The following is a 20,140-nucleotide window of genomic DNA, read 5'->3' as shown; positions in this document are numbered from 1 at the left end:
GCAGAAAGCAGGAGCAGGAAGGAGAGGGAGAAGCAGACTCCTCACTGAGCAGGGAACTGAACTCGGGACTTGATTCCAGGATCCAGGGATCATGATCTGAGCCAACAGCAGATGCTCCCGGCAAGTAGATCTTTAGAGCGCACAAGTAGAATTGGCATGTGGGTGTATGAGTTAAGATACTTAAGCTACAAATAACTGAAAACCTGACAAACATTAGCTTAAAACAAGAGAACATTTAGGGTACATTTAACAACCCATTGGAATGCAGGGGTTTCAGGGCAGGAAATAATGTCATCTAGGACTCATTCTCTTTTCATCTTCCCCCTCTGCTATTCTCTCCATGTTAGTTTTGGAACTCAAGTGTTTTGCCTCATGGTTGACAGATGGCTGCTCTGGTTCCAGACATTTCATTATACCCATATTATCAAAATAGGGAACATGGAAAGAAGCAAAGAGCTATCTTCATTTGCATCTCTCTCTCTCTCTCTCTCTCCCTTTTTAAATCACAGAGGATAACATGTCACAAGAACCTGCTCCATCCAGTAGATTTTTCCTTATAGATCATTGGTCAGGTCTAGGTTACATGCTGATCTTTAAGGGAAATGGGATTGCAGTGATGGCTTAGACGAGTCTGTTCACATCACAGAGCTGAGTGTATTGCCAAAGTGAAGTTAAAGGTCTGTTAGCTAAAGAATAGCTGTTATGAAGATTGACAGGGTCTGTTACAAGGGTTGCCTTCAATGAGGTGTCTATGTAAATATATCCCCCTCTGTCGGATATAACCTATTTTTCTCAGCTGCTTCTCACAGTGTTTTACAGGACAGTTTTAAAACCATTATTCTTGGCAAAGCCCATTTGAACTGGCTTAAAATTTGAACAATACTCTTTTTACCAGTAACTTGAGCACCTGTTTTAGGGGATACGCTAGTAGAAATAGCATCAATAATAAAGGCATAGAGTTAACAGTGAGTAATGACATTGTGTATCTATTTATTGGCTTTTTAAAAAATCAAGATGCATTTTATAAATCTGTCTCATTTCATTTGTACAACCACACCTAAGTAGTAGCTATTTTTCATTTTACCAGTGAAAAAATCAAAATACAAAAGTTTAAAATACTTTACAAATTGACATGTTAAAGTAGGGAAATAGCCTGGTCTAGAAAGAACTGCTTATTCTAGTGCCCCTTGTGTGATTTCCTAAGGGCTTCAGAAGCCAGATCTGTTCTTTGCTCAGTTTATCCAACAACCTTCCTTCAGTGGGTTTAAGGTGATAAACATGTATGTTGAGCTGCAAAAATATTTCTGCACCCAGAGACAGTGATGATTTTAATATCTTGAGGGTGAATAGACATTGTTATGTCATTTTGATGATGCTTTGCTTTGGGACTGACCATGGGACTTGTTTACCTTTTAGAGCACCTGCCATCAGAGACACCTTGTATGCTCATTTGTGGTAGAATTTTAAGGGATTGTAGAAGTTCTTGGGTTTTTTGTTGCAAACGTGAAAGAAGCAAGTGTAAACACCATGCCATTACCATTTCTTTCTTTCTTTCTTTTTAAAGATTTTATTTATTTATTTGACAGAGATCACAAGTAGGCAGAGAGGCAGGCTCCACTCTGAGCAGAGAGCCTGGTGCAAGGGCTCGATCCCAGGGCCCTGGGATCATGACCCAAGCCGAAGGCAGAGGCTTAATCCAACTGAGCCACCCAGGTGCCTGCCATCACCATTTCTAAAATCCTTTCTTTCACTCTCACTGCTTCACACATCCCCGGGTACCAAGTGCCACATACACTGTAGGTTTCATTATGTTTTATTTTGGGAGAGGTGTGATAGAAATATACATGAGAAGTGAGGAAAGCACTGAATGTGGAGTCACAAAATTTAGGTGTACATCTATACTGTGATTTTTCTAAGGAAAAGTCTGGGAAAGTCTGTTAGCTTCTAACAGGTTTAGTTTCCTCAGCCATTACATGGGAAAGATGACCATGATGGTGATGATGAGGATGCTTTTTTTACATTTCAGGTCTTTTGTGGAGTTGAAATGTTTGTGAATGTGATTGTCAATTTTTATTTTTCCTTACAATTTTCATCGTATTAATTCAGTCCTTGGCGTCTTATTTCTGGATTCATAAATTTGAAATCAAGTTCTGGCATTATGTAGCTAAGGCCATTTGTGGAACTCTTTCAAGAGTGGTCTATTTATGGGGCGCCTGTGGCTCAGTGGGTTAAAGCCTCTGCCTTCAGCTCAGGTCATGATCCCGGCATCCTGGGATACAGCCCCGAATCCGGCCCTCTGCTCAGCAGGGAGCCTGCTGCCTTCTCTCTCTGCCTGCCTCTCTGCTTACTTGTGATCTCTGTCTCTGTCAAAATAAACAAATAAATAGATAAATAAAATCTTTAAAAAAAAGTGGTCTATTTATGAGGAAATACCTCCCTCCTCCATAGTTCAGTTCTCCTGATTTGTATAATTCAGGTGTTCTCAACCTTAGCACTGTTGACTTTTTGGAGCAGGTAATTCTTAGTTGTGGGGAGGTGTCCTGTGTATTGTGTGATATTTATCAGTATCTTTATCCTCTACCTAGAAATATTAGCATCAAACTACCCCTCCTTTGTTGTAATTGTGATGATCAAAAAAAATCTCCAGACATTAGCAAAAGTTCCCCTGGGAGGAGGCTGAGGTAGGGGTAGTGGGGGAGGGGTCTAAGTTGAGGGGCAACGGAGAGTAGGAGTGGTTGAGGTAACAGTGTCTCCAGCTGAAAAACATGGATTTAATTTTATGGTCTATATTTTCCTCCCTCAGACTCAGAAGACTTGTATTTATTTAATTCAAATTCGCTATTGTAAAATATGTGGTATGTTTGAACAGTATTTGGTTCAAAAAGGAGACTTCTAAATTATTTCATAATCCACAACATTTTGTGAACTTATGCACATTGTGCTTTGGAAGTAGAATATAATTGAGTTTTAAAATACCTAATACAAATTTTCCAATAAGATCGCTCTGTCCATTTAAGTCAGAAGTTTTCTTTAAGGAAATCTGTCCTTGGTAATCACAATATAGAGACCTAAATTTTTTACATTGCAAAAAGGCAATCCTCCTTATGTAGATTTCACTGACGTGACAGATGACATTAAACCATGGCCACTTCTATTTGTACTGCAGATGAGATTATGACAGGAAAGACATTTAAATGACATATACATTTGATCTTAAAATTTTTTAAAATTAAAGTTAGTGTGGGTTTAATAAGAAAATGTACTTGAAAATCTAGATGTTCTAAAAAAGGACTTATAAAATATTCATGAGAGAAAAAATTAAACTAAATTAATTTAGTAGTTATCTTGACTCTTGTAGAGCAAAGCAGTTTTAGTACCCAGAGGCTTAAAATCCCCTTGTCGTAGACAGATGATAAATTCATTGTTTGACATGGTAAATAAGCCTACTCAAGTGATATATTTGAGGCTTCTGTAGCTTTGACATTTGAGTTCTTATTGGAAAACCTTCTCTCCTCCAACTTTATACAAAGGGAGAAAAATTCTGTTTGATATCAGGAAGGCCAAAATGGCCAAAAGAAGTGACTACAAAACACTGACTTTGCATTTGTTTATGTAGCCTCACCAGAAGGAGCATTTGTATTCAGAAGCCTTGATGAAATATTTATTAGGGAATATTTTGAATGAGATGGCCAGTGAGACTGTACATGGGAATATTTGGATATAAAAATCTTTTTTTTTTTAAAGATTTTATTTATTTGAGAGAGAGAGAAAGTGAGAGAGCACAAGAGGGGGGAGGGTCAGAGAGAGAAACAGACTCCCTGCTGAGCAAGGAGCCCCATGTGGGACTCCATCCTGGCACTCTGGGATCATGACCTGAACTGAAGGCAGTCACTTAAACAACTGAGTCACCCAGCAGCCCTGGATACAAATATCTCGATTTGTTAGGTCTGGTGCCATCTCAACATACCTTGCCCTAAAAAGGAATTGTCCTATCATGAGCTTATGCCTGTGGCCCTGGCCCAAGTCACTTGCGTTTTTGTTTCTAGAATCTATTCTCTTTTCCTTAGACTTGTAGAAATCAGGTGATTGCCTTCTAATAATCTTCTAGATACTTCGTAGGTTGGTGTAGTTCAGATGGATAAAGGTAGAAAAAAAGCGTCAAGATCAAGATTTGAATCTGAGGGGCGCCTGGGTGGCTCAGTGGTTTTTTTTTTTTTTTTTTTTTAAAGATTTTATTTATTTATTTGACAGAGAGAGAGATCACAAGTAGGTGGAGAGTCAGGCAGAGAGAGAGAGAGAAGCAGGCTCCCGCTGAGCAAAGAGCCCGATGCGGGGCTCGATCCCAGGACACTGAGATCATGACCCGAGCCGAAGGCAGCGGCTCAATCCACCGAGCCACCCAGGCGCCCCGGCTCAGTGGTTTAAAGCCTCTGCCTTCGGCTTGGGTCATGGTCCTGGAATCCTGAGACCAAGCCCTCGCATCAGGCTCCCTGCTCACCAGGGAGCCTCTTTCCTTCTCTCTCTCTCTGCCTGCCTCTCTGCCTACTTGTGATCTCTGTCTGTTAAATAAATAAATAAAATCTTGGGGAAAAAAAAAAAAAAAAGGTTTGAATCTGGGAATGAACCTGGGATGATACTTGAGGGATTAGGATCTTTTCCTCCACAGATCTTCCATGTTTAAGGTCCTCTGAAGTCATCTCTCTCTCTTTCTATGAACATATACACAGCTCGTGGAAAAATTTTGTCATACTTTCTCTAGGCAGTGTTTTTCAATCAGGAAATCATCCATAATTTCCTTATTTTTTCAAGAACTGAAGCTCAACATAGAACATGGTGGGTCTTTAGTGGACAACTTAACTTTCTCAGACTTTGAGTCTTTTAGTCAGGACTTTGAGTCCTTAGTTTCCTCCTAACATAAGAAAGAAAAATCAATTATGGATTACTGGTTGTCTGGGGGTGGGGTCTGGGGGTGGGGTCTGGGGTGGAGACAGAGTAATTCCAGGAGTACCAGGAAGCCACCTAAGGCTTTTAAAGCAATTCTGTTGCTTACCATTTTATTAATAAATAGGATTACTCTGGTTGCTCCCTGGAGATGTGACTATCAGAATGTGTGTGGGAGAACCTGTTAAAGTATTTCAGTTGTCCAGGTCAGAGATGATGGTGGATAAGAATGACAGTAATAAAATAAAAAAAAGAAAATATTTAAAGTGTTTTTTATAGATAAAGCCAATAGGACATGATAGATTTGTTGTAGTGTATAAGAAAGCATGAAATCAAGGGTGGCACCTGGGTTTTTGACTTGAGCAACAGAGTGGGCCCTGTGCCATTTATTGACATAAGTAAACCTGAGGAAGGAACAAAAATAACAAAAGAAAATGAAAACCTGAGTTTTAGAGATATTAATTTTGACAAGCTTATAAAGTATGAAAAATATGCATTTGGATATGTATCTGGAGCTGTGGGGAGAGAATTACTCTGTTTTGATGAGGTGAAGTGCTTACTCCCATATAACTTTTTATTAGTTGTTTTGGGACAACAGGCATTTAATTAGGGAAAGTTGGCTCATTAATTCAACCTTCTTTTACCTTTCTGCTCACACGAATAGCCTCAAAAACAGAAATTCTCCTTAGATTGGCATTGGTGCTCATGTTCCATTGATGATAGCAATATGTTTGTCTTCATGGTAAATGGGGTGTCAACCTGGTTATCTTGGACCAGAAGACTCCTTCATAGTTTAATCTCAAAGCTAAAAAAAGATTAATGGGAAATGTCACAGTGATACATCCCATGCTTAGAATCCAATAATTTCATTTTAATCAGTTGCACATTATTGGTAACACTGAATCATAACTTTGCTTTTCAAAGAAACCATGACCTTGCACAGCTGTGTAGAGTGAATAAAAAGAACTCTGGATTTACTTAGTACATTTTATTAGAACTATTGATATTTACTCTTTTCTTAAAGAGAATATTAGTACCTTTAAGTTTTGCACAAATTGTCACCCATAAAATAAAACAACTTTAAGATATTGCCTAAAACTCAGTCAGTTTTTCACAATCTAGTGAGTGTATGTGAATGCAGTCCTAAACTGGAGGGGTATAAAAGAAACCTGACTTTTGCCACTTCATATTTTCTTCTCAAAATCCAATCTATATTTCAGTTGGTAGAATTTCATGTTGACAGCTCAATATGAAATCCTAATTCATTTTAGATAATTTAGAAATGAAACTGAAGAATATCATTTGCTAACAGATAATTTACACTGCAAGATTTATTTTGCATAATGTATTTTTATGAGAATTTCGGAACTCAGAAGGGAAGATATCTGTCATCTTCTTCTGCATAATATATCATCACTCAGTATTTTCTTTCGTATGTTCCTTAGGCTTGGGAGGGTTATAAGTGTAAATGCAATTTCAACATTCTCTTTGATAAAATACGAAGGAAAAAAAAGAACGATCCATCTATTGTCAGAACACGTAATCATACAGTTCAGGTTAGAAAAACAAAGGAGCTTGACTTTAAAGCAATTGGAAAGTATCTTAGAGCTCCATTAGCCAAGCATTTGCACTTTCAAACAGTTTTTTTTTGTTTTCAACAAATGACACAATTTCACTACTATTTTCATATATGTTATTTAAAGTTTTGGCTCCTCTTTAAGTGACTATAATTTATTTGGATAAGAATGGTTTCACAATTAGATAGAAACAACATGCATAGAAAGAGTTTGGTAGAATCCAATTTATTTATTTGATGGGGGGTGCAGGGGAGAGAGTGTGCATGAACAGGGAGAGGGGCAGAGGGGGAGAAACTCAAGCAGGCTCCCAGCTGAGCACAGAGCCCAACACCAGAGATCTTATGACCCCGAGATCACGACCTGAGTCAAAATCAAGAGTTTTAATTTAACTAAGCCACCCAGGTGCCCTGAGCTTGGTAGAATTTGAAAACTACAACTTACCTCAAGACTTGAAATTACTGTTTTTCCTTAACTATTTCTACTTGTCGATAACATTTTGATATATATTATTAATAACACCTTGTAATGGGAGAACATGATCCAACTGCTCTACAGAATCTGAGTAGGTAACAATCTGGAGCTTTCTTATGGTAGAAATGCCAAAAGTGGGGTGCCTGGGTGACTCAGTTGGTTAAGTGTCTGACTTGGGGTTGGGTAATGAGATCAGGATCCTGGGATAGAGCCCAGGGTTAGGCGACCTGCTCAGCCTGGATTCTGCTTATTCCTATTCTTCTCCCTTTGCCCCTCCCCCTGCTTGTGTAAACTTTTTCAAATAAATAAAGTCTTTTAAAAAATATCAAAAGTAAGGTCTGTGCATCTAAAACATATGGTGGATTTTTGTATTTTGTCTGGCCTTGGAGTTCTCAATTTTCGTTAATGTGAAAGTAACCAACATTGATTTTTGAGCATATTGGTGGAGACTGAAAAAAGATGATGTCACTTGAACAGAGTCCAGTTTATTTCCTGAAAGGCCGTGCTAAAGTGCTCCAGGTTCAACAACAGGAAAAACTGCATTTGAAACCTATATTTTCTACATATGAGTTATGATGTTGACAAATTATGTAACCCTTTGAGCCTCAATTTCCTCGTCTGTGAAGCAACACACATTTTATAAGGTTGATGAAATAAAACAGCACCTGGAGTAGTGCAAACACCTAAAAAAAATTTAATAATAATGAGTGTAATTATTTTTATTAACTCTCTAGCCTGTCCAACCTTGGTATTGATTTTTCTCTAACCCAAGCTAAATCGTTATAAAGAGTTTATATTCTGGAGAAAACTCATATTTTCTTGAGCTGATGGTGGTAGATTTCAGCTAGGCTAATGGCTCATTGCAAGAGTTTTTTTAATAAAGTATTTTAAAATTAAATTCATAAGATTAAAATTAAATTCATAAGATTATAGACAGATATTTGAACATGTGGTCCAAATACTTATAACTAAAGAATTTGAGTTGAAGCTTTCTCAAAGTCCCATAGCTACTTAAAAGCAGAGCTATTATTACTACACAGGCTTTCTGATTCCCAGTCAAGTGTTCATTTGTTATTACCCACTGCTTCATAAAGTCTGAGATGACTTGAGAAATAGGTTAACACAGGAGTGTGTGAATGCTGAGTTTGACCTGCTTCACAAATTCAGGTTGCACATGTCATCCAGAGGAAACCTAGCTCCAGTCCTCATTCACTGGATTAACATAAGTCTAGTAATTTCCACTTAGGGCTCCTTCCCCCCACCTTTTGACCTAGCCAAGAACCCCAGGAGTTTATGCGGTATGAAAGAGGGGAGATTTTGTCAACTCCCACACCTGAGCAGGCAGGAGAGAACCTGCAGTTCCAGCAGTCAAACTTGCCTTTACTTCCTGCTGCCAAATGTGCCTGTGTGGACAGTAGACTGTAATATGGTATGAAAGGAGCTGCTTATCCTCTGCTGGTCCAGAATCTCCCAGGGAGGATCATCTAAAACCGTGAGTCTTTAAGAGAGCACTATCCCATTCTCTTGGTTCTGAGTTAGGTTCCAAGGAATTCTAGTTTATGATCCAAAGAAGTCAGTTCTTCAGATCAGATGCCTGTTTTTGTCACACAGTCATTCTCCACAACGCCAGCTCCTTCCAGATCAGAGCTGTGGTTTTTCCTTTTCCTCTCTGGGATCCACACATCAGAAGTCCGCCATTTTCTCTTTTAATCCCAGAAACAAAAGAGTTTGTAATCCACTTGTGAGACAACAGCACTCTGCATTCCTGCTTCAATTGCTAGTTCCTCCATTACCTCTAAGTGGTCTGCATGATTTCATCTTTGGGGAAGGGACTGATTCCAGAGACACACCCTCCTCCGGGAATGAAGGTGAATCCTGGCACTTCTGAAAGTAGGGATAAAGTGAATGATGCTGAACTGGGCACATAGCAGTCCTTTTATCAATATTTTTTGAATGATTACATAAAAACACTAAATGGGAGTGGGAAGTCTTTCTTAGGGTATCCAAGTGAAATGCCTGGAAACTCTGAAATTTTATGTATTCCTTAGATATATTTATAATTTCAAGGAGGTTTTTTTGTTTTGTTTTGTTTTTTGTCTCCAGGCTTTGGTTTTTTCTCCGGTTAATCTCTCATTGGGTGGGAGACTTGCCAATGAATTTATAGTATGATCCTTTTCTAAACTGAAATTCTAACTATATAATCTTTATTCTACACATAATATGTATGTGCATTTATATATGTACATATGTCTTCATTTTTTCTATAAATATAGTTACACTATTTGGATTTAGTAATGTTTTAGAGGATTTGGATTCTTGTAATGTTTTTATTTTGGCTGCATTCATAAAAAAAAAAAAAAACCGTATTTGTCCATAATTCCTTAGGGAACACTCTTCTGGGAAAGTTGTGCTTTGACTTTAGGATAGGATTTGGGGATTTATGAGTCCTTAGACTTTTAATACTAAGTCTCAGGCTTAATCATTACTATTAATTTGTTTTCTGTTCAGCCATCTGTATCACCTCCATAAATGGCTTCCCTAAGATCCCTTTTTTCCCCCTTAACTTTGGTGTACTCTTTCTAATGGGAATTTCTTCTGTCTTCAAAAATAAATAAACAGACAAACAAACAAATAAATAAATGCATGAATCTACCCATTATCCAGCTGCAGCTTTAAAACGTGCTGTACTTGATAATTTTCCAGATTTGTTTTGATGGCAGCATTTCATATCTGGGTAGCCAGTCTGGATCATAAAGCAATTCCTGTTTGAAGTATTTGGCCCGTAAAGGGAATACAGTGAATTGTTGTGGGTCACACTTAGTCACATCATTTCATTCTCTTGTCAGACAAGGTTGAGAATTGCCTGGAGGAACAGTTACAGTCTCTGTGAACCTGTGCTTCCCTAGAAAAGAATGTGGCTATTTAAGAGATTTATTCCCAAGCAGAAGGCTGCATAAATGGAGAATTACTGTTGTTATTACAATTTTTAATTAGTTTATGTCTGGAGCTGATATTGGAGGTGAGATATAGGTGCTAATTTTCTCCTAATAGATGGAGATTAGTCCTGAGTATTCACACAGATCCTTTTTTATTTCTTTTTTTCTTAGGATTTTATTTATTTATTTGAGAGAGAGTTTGAGAGAGCACGAGAGGGGAGAAGGTCAGAGGAAAAAGCAGACTCCTCACAGAGCTGGGAGCCTAACATGGAACTCGATCCCAGGATTCTGGGATCATGACTTGAGATGAAGGCAGTCGCTTAACCAACTGAGCCCCCCATATGCCCTTTACACAGATCTTTCTTAACCAAAGGTACCTTGACAGAGTTGATAAGCATTTGCTCAGGGTCAGTTTGAAGCTCAGAAGCTCACACACAAAGGTGATTCTCTAGAAGTCAGAAGCAAACTTTCTGTAACCAGGCAAAAATTCTGAACTTGTAATGTCAGCCTTTGTTGTGAGGGTTTGATCCAGACCTTTGGATTCTCTTTTTAACTTTTGCATGCCCAGGAAACTTTTCTTGTAAATATATTCCATAATTTGTTTTCAAAATGTCAGAGAAACAAACTGAGGACTTGGGAAGGGAGGAGGGTGGGGGGTTGGGTGAGCCTGATGGTGGGCATTATGGAGGGCACGTACTGCATGGAGCACTGGGTGTGGTGCATAAACAATGAGTCTTGGGACAGTGAAAAAAATAAAATGTATTTTTAACAATACCCTAGACATTCCAGGAGTACCCCAATTTTGAAAAAAAGAGTTGGGGTATAATAGAGTAATGTTTTAAAGAGCTACCTAGGATTCTACAAATGTAATTTTGAAGTATTATTTTAAAAAGAAGAAATTAAGAAAACACCAATTTTATCTTCCAATGTCTGGGCTGGGAATTGAAGGCCCAGTTGTAGCCCCAGCCATTTATCTTACTCTGGTACCTTGTGGGCATGTCTTTGTGTGCAGGTTTCAAGATTTAAAATTGGGGATGTGAGGGAAAATGAGGAAGAGGAAGCTTCTCATGAGTCTCCAGTTCAGCATTTTATTAGAGTTATGCATTGATTAATTGGGTCTTATTGTACAATCAGTACCCAAGTGGTATTTTGATTCTCATTTTGCTATCATGTCCATAATTCTGTAGGAGCACTCTTTGCAGAAAGTTGTACTTTAACTTTAGGACAGTATTCAGGGATTTATGAGTCCTTAGACTTTACTTTAATATTAAGTCTCACTCTTAATCATTAATATTAATTATTTCTGTTCATCCATCTGTCTCACCTCCATATATGGCTCTCTCTAAGAGCTCCCTTTTTTCCCCATAATTTTAGTGTATTCTTTCAAACTGGAATTTCTTCTGTCTTCAAACATTTGAAAGTTTCCATACCTTGAAAAAACAACCCAGGTTCCTTCACTTAACCTTGATGTCTTTCCTCTCCACTCTTTTAGTCCTTTAGCTGAATTTCTGAGACAGGAGTTCGCTAATGATGACTCTCTCCTTACTGATGGCTTCATCCATATTAAGTCCCATGATCTGGTTATCACTCAGTTGAATCCTAACAAACCGATTTGTGATTCAGTTTGTCTGATGTAGTACAGGGAGAAGAGTATAAGAAGTAGAAATAGAAGATGTCTTATGAGGCAGTTCAAAGCTGAGCAGCTAATGAAGGCAGACTTTACATCCTCAGGAACTTCACTATCCAATATGGTGGCCACTAGCTTCATGTGGCTCTCATATCTTATAAAAGACTAATGTAACTAAAGAACTGTATTTTAAATTTTAATTAAAATGCAATGTTAAAAACTGATACTTAAGTTTTCCAATAACTGAATTATGTTTGGGAACAACTTGGGTATGTCAGTCTGTTTTTTCACCTCGACATTCTATGAAATCTGTGTAGATCAAGTATTTCTTCCTTTCTCCCTCTTTTTTTTTAAAGATTTTATTTTTATCGGGGTGCTTGGGTGGCTCAGTGGGTTAAAGCCTCTGCCTTCGGCTCACATCATGATCTTAGGGTCCCGGAATCAAGCCCTGCATCGGGCTCTCTGCTCAGCGGGAGCCTGCTTCCCTCTCTCTCTGCCTGCTTCTCTGCCTGCTTGTGATCTCTGTCAAATAAATAAATAAAATCTTTTATTAAAAAAATTTTTATTTGTATTCAATAGATAGAGATCACAAGCAGGCAGAGAAGCAGGCAGAGAGAGAGAGAAAGAGAGAAGGAGGAAGGGAAGCAGGCTCCCTGCTGAGCAGAGAACCTGACGCGGGGTTCGATCCCAGGACCCTGGGATCATGAACCAAAGGCAGAGGCTTTAACCCACTGAGCCACCCAGGTGCCCCTAGATCAAGTATTTCTGATAAATTTAGCATCTGAATTGAGATGTCCTATAAGTGTAAACTATGTGCCAGATTTCAACAACTTAATACTTAAAAAAAGTATAAAATACCTCATTAGTATTTTCCAAAAACCTTCTATTACCTGTTGAAATAATAATATTTTATGATAAATTAGGTTAAGTAAAATATATTGTTAAATTGATTTTAACTCTTTTTACTCTTCTAATGCAGCTATTAGAAAATTTAAGATTACATGTGGGACTCGCATTATGTTTCTATTGGACATTGTCACTCTGGAAACACAGGAGGGACTGACCTCTAAGTTTTGGGCAGGGCTGGCATTGCACAGTAGCTACTAGTAAATTGGAGAGTGAAGAGTCTGTCTCAGTGATAGGAAATAAAATGTCTGGTGGGAAAATATACCAGGTGAGAAGGAAAAGTCTAGGACTATGCTGCAGGCCCAGATTCTACCAAGGAGAAGGAGGGAGGGCTACACCTAGGGGAGGGGTAGATATGGCTCTGGGCACATGAAACTGTGTGGCAGCTGCTCTGAGTACATGCTTTGAGCTCTGAAGTAAATGGGTTATCAGGGAATTGTAAATTTTGTGAACAAAGGACAACATGAGTAGTTACGACAAGCCATAGGGGATTCCTCTCTCTCCTACTTTTTTTTTAATGAAGGCAAAAACTTAAAGGACTGAACCAGTAATAAATAGTATGAACTTATTCTGTCCCCTCACTGGTGGCCTAGGACAATATCTGTTGTAATCCTAGGTCACAAGACAATATCTACTAGGACAATATCTACTTGTAATCCTAGGTCACAAGTAATTTGAAGGGGTTGTTCCAATGTTTTAGCATAGGAAACTCATTCTCCCTCAAGAGAAGGTCTAAAGCTTTTAGGTACTTTGTTCTGTATATTTAGCTTTGACTTGACAATTCATTAAGAATTTTCACATCTCTGTTACCCGCTGTGAACATTCTGTTGTTAGATATTGAAAAATCTGACACAAATAGATGGGGTGAAATTCAGCTGGGGGGGGGGGGGCTGTGAAAGTCCAGGTACCCGCCACATACTTATTTTATCCTGTAACAGGCACTGTAAGTGATTCTATGGAGCAAAACTGGGCGATTGAGATTTCTGTCCTACTTTCTATTATACTCCCAATAGCACCTCAGTTGGGATTTCCAAAGGTCAATTCCAGGATAAAGAGGTGCTGGTTATATGACTAGTCCCTCGGTCAAGGGTTTGCTTGATAATCAGAAAGATTCCATCTATTTCAAATACCTACAACCTTCCTCATTCCTTGCCAGCTACAGCCTTTTTCTTATAAGAAAGGAATAAACTTGTAATAAACACATCCTAGTGCCTGGAATTGGAGGCCTGGCTTTTCTTCTAACTAGATCTAGCATGATTTTAAGCACACCGTTTAAGTGTGTCACTCTTCAGTTTCTTCATGTGTAAAATACACATGATATTAGTATCTATATTATGAGGCTTGCTTCGAATTAATGAGATTAAGTGTGCAAACATTTTGTCACAGTGCATGGCATATAGTAAGAGCTCAGAAAATGTGAACATTTTTGCATTATCTTTTCAACATCCTTTTGGATAATTTGCATTTTATTTCTTTAATCTTCATAACCATTGGGTGAGGAAAAGATTCTGATCCCCCTTTTGTACATGAGAAAACAGAGCCTCTGAGAGAGAAACTTGAATGCCCGAGATTGCTACTTTTGAAGGTATGATCAGGCAGCATAAGCAGTTAAGAACACAGAGTGAATTCGGGAGCTGTGTGATGGGAGCAGTGATAGGGCCTCTGTCTGTCTCCATTTCCACATCTGTAAAAATAGAGCGTAACTTAGCTACCTCATAAAATTTTTTAAGAACTTAAACTAACTTCTCATTTGTGAACACTTAGAACAGTGCCTGGAACATACTAAATGCTAATATGGTCTGTTACTAAAAATACTGTTTGTTTTTATCTCTGACTTGAAAATGAGTAAAATTGTCTGGTTTCTTGTTTCGACTGTTCCTTCAATTTTTAGGTAAGAAACGTTAAGTGCTTTGGAAACAAAGCATCCCTTGATCATTCTGCCTTAGCTCAAACCTGGTTAAAGCCACTTTTATGCACTCTTTTATAACGTTACAGGTGAACAATAGTAACATTTTTTTTTTTTTTTTTTTTTTTTTTTTTTTTTTTTTGGTCCACAAGCAGTGACAGCCTTTTGTAGACCATTGTGAATCTGGAATCATGCCTCTTTCATATTTCTCCCCCCACAATGCCAGCCTCCCCCTGTGGCTGGAATTCTTACTCCCCGTGACTGACGTCTAACACATGTTCTGCTGCCAAATGTCCTCTTGTCCTTTGGCTGGACATCTGGGTTTGGCACCACTTTTCATTTCACTTGGGAGATGTGGTGTCAGTCAGGATTGTATTGTTGGGTAAGATAAGTGGGCAGAGAACACATTTTAGAAGCATTTCACAGAGCTTTGGGATTGTACCTGAGCTGGGAGATTTAGCAGAGAGATCTCAGGCTTTCCTTTGCTCTGTGCTATGCCTGTGTGATGTGTTGCATGGAGATTTTTTTTTTCTTTTTAAATTATGACCTTTCTGAAGGCCAAAGCCTTGTCTGTATATTCAGTTAGATCTGTCATAGGGCACTGAAATGATCAATGTATATATAAATTCTATACTGTACTTATTTTGAGAGAATTCCTTGTAGACTAAGAGCATCCTAATATTGGATGCTTGGGTTTCTAGCATTCTTTTAATAGAAGGCACTGTAAAAACAAAAACAACAGGATTTATGCTCAAATAATTAGAAATAAATTGAACTTTAAACACCCGAACTTTTCAACCAGTTAAAAAAATAATAATAATGATACAATAAAGGCAGTTCTCAGACTTCCTATATTTTTCAATGAACTTACCAAAATTCTGCTTTACAGAACACATTGCCATAGCAGGGAGGGGCTGATAAGCTGTATTTTGCAAGGCAAAATTGACCTGTTGCACTCCCCCCTTTAAATTTGTTTTGTAAATAAGTTTTTATTGGAGCACAGTGATATTGACTTAGGAATTATCTGTGGTTCTTTCATATTACACTGGCAGAGTTGAGTTGCCACAGAGACCATATGGCTTACAAAGACAAAAATATTTATCTGGATCTTCTCAGTTCTATCCTTGATTACATGTAAACAAGTGATCATGGCAGATTTCAATAAAACTATTTACAAGCAGGCCAGATGTGGCCAATCCTGGTTAAATTGGAAAAAGAAGGTATTTTAGAGTCAGATATACAACTGTGTGACCTGGGAAGCAATACTTCACCTTTCTGAAGTGAAGACAGGCCTGAAGACAGGGATTAATACTTGTCTCACAAGACTGTTAAAAGGATAAAATAGGAAAATGTATGATTAGGAACTAACACCTATGAGATCCTCTCTAAATGTCTGTTAACGCCTTTTCATTTAACACCTCATACCTACAGGCTATCAGGAATTTACAATTAAAATGTAGGAAAATATCACCTCTACCAAACACTATGGGAGGTGTTTGTCTCAGAAAACAAGGACAGAGAAAAGATTTAAATTTTTAAAAGACTTTAGTTTCATTTAAGGACTTTAGTTTGGCTTATATGAATATATATTAATAAGGGGAGGACAATATTTATCAATCTGTATCATTTTGATATCCCAAACTTCTAATTTAACACTGAATTTTGAAAAATACAGTGTTTTAGATACATTTCATACTCTTAAATACTCAAGAACTTAATGTAATTTTACAATGTCTTTGATGGTTTGCAATGTTCAGATATATCTCTGCCACGTCATTAAACCGACTGTTCCTCACAATCACTTTTAAAAATGAAGCATCCAGGACTAAAAGCTAGAAAAGCATCTGTATGCACGTTTCAAACCAGTGAAAAATGAAAGTGTTATAAGCAAATGATGCCCTTGGGCCATTGCAGGAATGTTGATCCTGAACATCATCCATCACCTAACTCTGAATATGGGATTGTGGGATATTCTTGTTATATACTAGACTTTAAAAAAAAAAAGTACCTTGCTTCTATTTCTAATCTGTTTTCTCCTCTAAGTATAGTAAAGTTTGCTTCCTTTACCTCCATAAAATCGGAAGCTCCTGGTATGAAAAGAAAACCTACATTGGAACGTCACAAAACAGATGGGAATTCCTGAGACAGACTCCTATTTCCAGGATGACTGCAATCCTCACCCGGTTGTGTAAACTGGCACATGAAACCTAACTTCTGGGGTGCTTGTGTGCCTCGGTCATTAAGCACCTGCCTTTGGCTTAGGTCGTGATCATAGGGTCCTGAGTTCGAGCCCCGCATCCGGCTCCCTGCTCAGCTGGAAGCCTGCTTCTGCTCTCCCTCTCCCCCTGCTTGTGTTCCCCTGCCTCTCTCTGTCAAATAAAGAAATAAAATCTTTATTTAAAAAAAAATAAAAGGAACCTAACTTCTCTGGTCTTGTGTTTCCTAATAAATGGCTACATAGTGGTTACTAGATCCTCAGCAAGCTTACTTCTTCCCCAGTGTTCATATTATCTTAAATGAAAGATACAGAGCTGTGGGTCTCAGAGGACACAACGGTGTGTCAGGGGCAGCTGAAGCCTCCCGTCAGACAGTGGACATCTTCTCAGAGTATCAGTTTTACTCAATATTTTAATTAGGATGTTTGCAAACACAATTTCGGAGAAATTTAAAGCACTTTCACATGAAAACAAACAGTCTTCACTTGGGATAGCGTGTGATATTAATGGGAACTAGAAAGATCATGTTTAAACTCCAAGGAAATAAATGGCTTGTTTTGACTCAGGGGCATATTCCTTTCTGTTGTTGGGGCCCCTCAGTGGAGATGATATGTGAAACTCCAGGAATAAAAATGTGAGATTTGGAGTTTGAAGAGAAGTTTCTGTCCCGGCTCTACTGGCTGCTTTTTTAAAGATACAGAATAAATTACCTCATCTCTTTGACTCTCCGTTTTTGTGTTTGTAAAACAGGAATCCTATACATCTAATAGATGGCTTGAGGATAAATAAGATTATATGAAATGTAACCAGAGAGAATTTGTGAGATTTTTGTTATTCTAAACAGTCTGAAGATAGAATTTTTGATGCTATTAGCGTGTAAATCCTCCATTTTTCTGGTAAATCTGCACATAAGGGAAACCTTTCTTTGAGAAGTCTCTCCTCTGCTTGAAGTCATATGTTATAACCTTATTTTTTTAATGATTTTATTTATTATTTGACTGAGAGACAGTGAGAGAGGGAACACAAGCAGGGGGAGTGGGAGAGGGAGAAGCAGGCTTCCTGCTGAGCAGAGAGCCTGATGCAGGGCTCGAACTCAGGACCCTGGGATCATGACATGAGCCCAAGGCAGATGCTTAACGACTGAGCCACCCAGGTGCCCACTAACCTTATTTTAAACTCCTGAAATTTTTTTTGTTGTTGTTTGTTTGTTTTTAACTGGCTATGGATCAAATTAAACTTCTCCTTGTTTAGAGTCATTTAATTAGATAGAGCACATGCATGTGCCGGAGCTGGGGGAGGGGCAGAGGAAAAGAATCTCAAGCAGACTCCTTGCTGAGCTGAGAGCCCAACTGGGGCTCAGTCTCACTGATCTGAGGCCAGGACCTGAGCCAGTATCAAAAGTTGAACACTTAATCCACTATCCCACCCAGGTGCTCTGAATTAAACCTCTCTTGATTTTCCTATTTGTAAAATGAAGAAAGTAGGAATTAGCTTAATGATGTTCTGAAAATTAAATGTATATAATGCATATGAGATTATCCTGCTGGGGGCTTAAAGATTGGACTCTTAAAACTGAATTCTTTCACTGTCCTCCCTTCTTCTATCCTTATCATTTTCAAGTTTCTTCCAACTTGAAAAAAAATTCTGAAGCCTGAATTCTGTTAACAGTGGCTTTTGGCTGTAGCCCTAGTAACTGGTTTCTGAGTGACATGGCCTTAAAAATCCTCTTGTTCAGAGTTGTATATTCACCAATGTCTCTGGAGAATTTATTCTGATTAGTTCTTTAAAGAGGATGCAGAATAATGGATTTTAGGAAAACACTTAACAATTCAATGCAAACCCTTCATCATACTAAGAAATAAATTATTTTTCTCTGGTCAGCATACACCATGCCTGTTTATAAAATCATTAGTTTTGTATTTTTTTTTAAACATGTCATAAATTTTTAGCCGTCCTCATATCCAGCATTTTCAAGTTACCAAATAAATAATAAATAGAAATATCTTCATTTGTTCTTTAATTCATGTTACATTATGACTAAAGTTTAAATTTGTAAATAACACCTGCTAACTAACTTTTGCCAGGCCCAGCTGGATTATAAACTTTTTAGAGTTTTGTGTCATGTGCACGTGTCAACTGAAGGTGACTTGCAATAGCCTCCACTGCATGTACTTAGAGAAAGGGTCCCTTCTCTTTTCTTTAGGCTAAAACATGGTGAATACATAGTAGATACTAGATACTAAGCACATTTCTTGTATTTTGTTATGGGACTCTGCACAGTCATCACTGAATAGATATAGTTGTACTTTCTTTATGGCTTTGCCAAAGGAAATGGAGCTTCCAGAAGGATTTTAAGAAAGTAGAACTCAAGGCGTGCCTGGGTGCTTCATTCATTAAGTGTCTGCCTTTGGCTCAGGTCATGATTCCAGGGTCCTGGGATTGAGCCCCACACTGGGCTCCCTGCTGGGTGGGGAGCCTGCTTCAAGCCCGCAGGTTATGATGAGTGAAATAAGTCAAGCAGAGAGAGTCAGTTATCCTATGGTTTCACTTACTTGTGGAGCATAAGGAATAACATGGAGGACATTGGGAAATGGAGAGGAGAAGTGAGTGGGGGGAAATTGGAGGGGGAGATGAAGCGTGAGAGACTGTGGCCTCTGAGAAACAAACTGAGGATTTTGGAGGGGAGAAGGGTGGGCATTGGGTGAGCCTGGTGGTGGGTATCAAGGAGGGCACGTATCGCATGGAGCTTGGGGTGTGGTGCATAAACAATGAATCTTGGAACACTGAAAAATAAAAAAATAAAAAGTAAAACCCATCTCTTTTGGGGTATAGATCAATGAGTTTTCTCAAATATGTACAAGTTACACAATTACATAGCAATCATCACCATCAGTATTTAGAACATTCCCATTAGTACCCAAAGCTGCTTTTGTTCTTGTATAGTCAGTCTCTGTTTCCAGTCCTACCTCATGGAATGTATTGATCCAATTTCTGTCCCTAAGAATTTGGTCTTTGGCAAAATGTTAAATAAATGATATCAGACAGTATGTTGTCTTTTGTGTCTGACTTCTTTCATTTAGCAAAATCCTTTTGAAATTTAAGTTAAGTACATCAGGAGTCCTTTGTTTTTTATTGTAGTTGTACTACCATTGTATTGATGTAAAACTACTGTTCATTAGTTGAAGTCCTCACTGGGTTATTAATTGGCTATGGAGTGTGTTTACCTTTATAAAATATAGAAAGTTTGGACAATTTTCTAAAGTGATGATAACTTTTTGCTTTCCCACAAGAAATAATTGAAAACTCCAGTAGGAGTTTTTTTGTTTATTAAAAACAAACAAAACCTCCAGTTGGTTCTTCTCATTAGTACTTGATACTACAAGGTTTTTTGTATTTGTGTTGGTTTTTAGCCATTCTCAGAAGTATATAGTGATAATGCATTGTGGTTTAAATTTGCATTCCCATTCTTGGAATACCTTTTCATGTGGTTACTTGGTGCAATGTGTGTTAAATCTTTTGCCATTTATTTATTTATTTATTTATTTATTGAGTTGTGAGAG

Source organism: Mustela lutreola, chromosome 2, assembly GCF_030435805.1.
Source record: "Mustela lutreola isolate mMusLut2 chromosome 2, mMusLut2.pri, whole genome shotgun sequence".
Classification (NCBI taxonomy): domain Eukaryota; kingdom Metazoa; phylum Chordata; class Mammalia; order Carnivora; family Mustelidae; genus Mustela; species Mustela lutreola.
The sequence above is the reverse complement of the archived record's forward strand: the minus strand, read 5'-3'. Positions refer to the sequence as shown.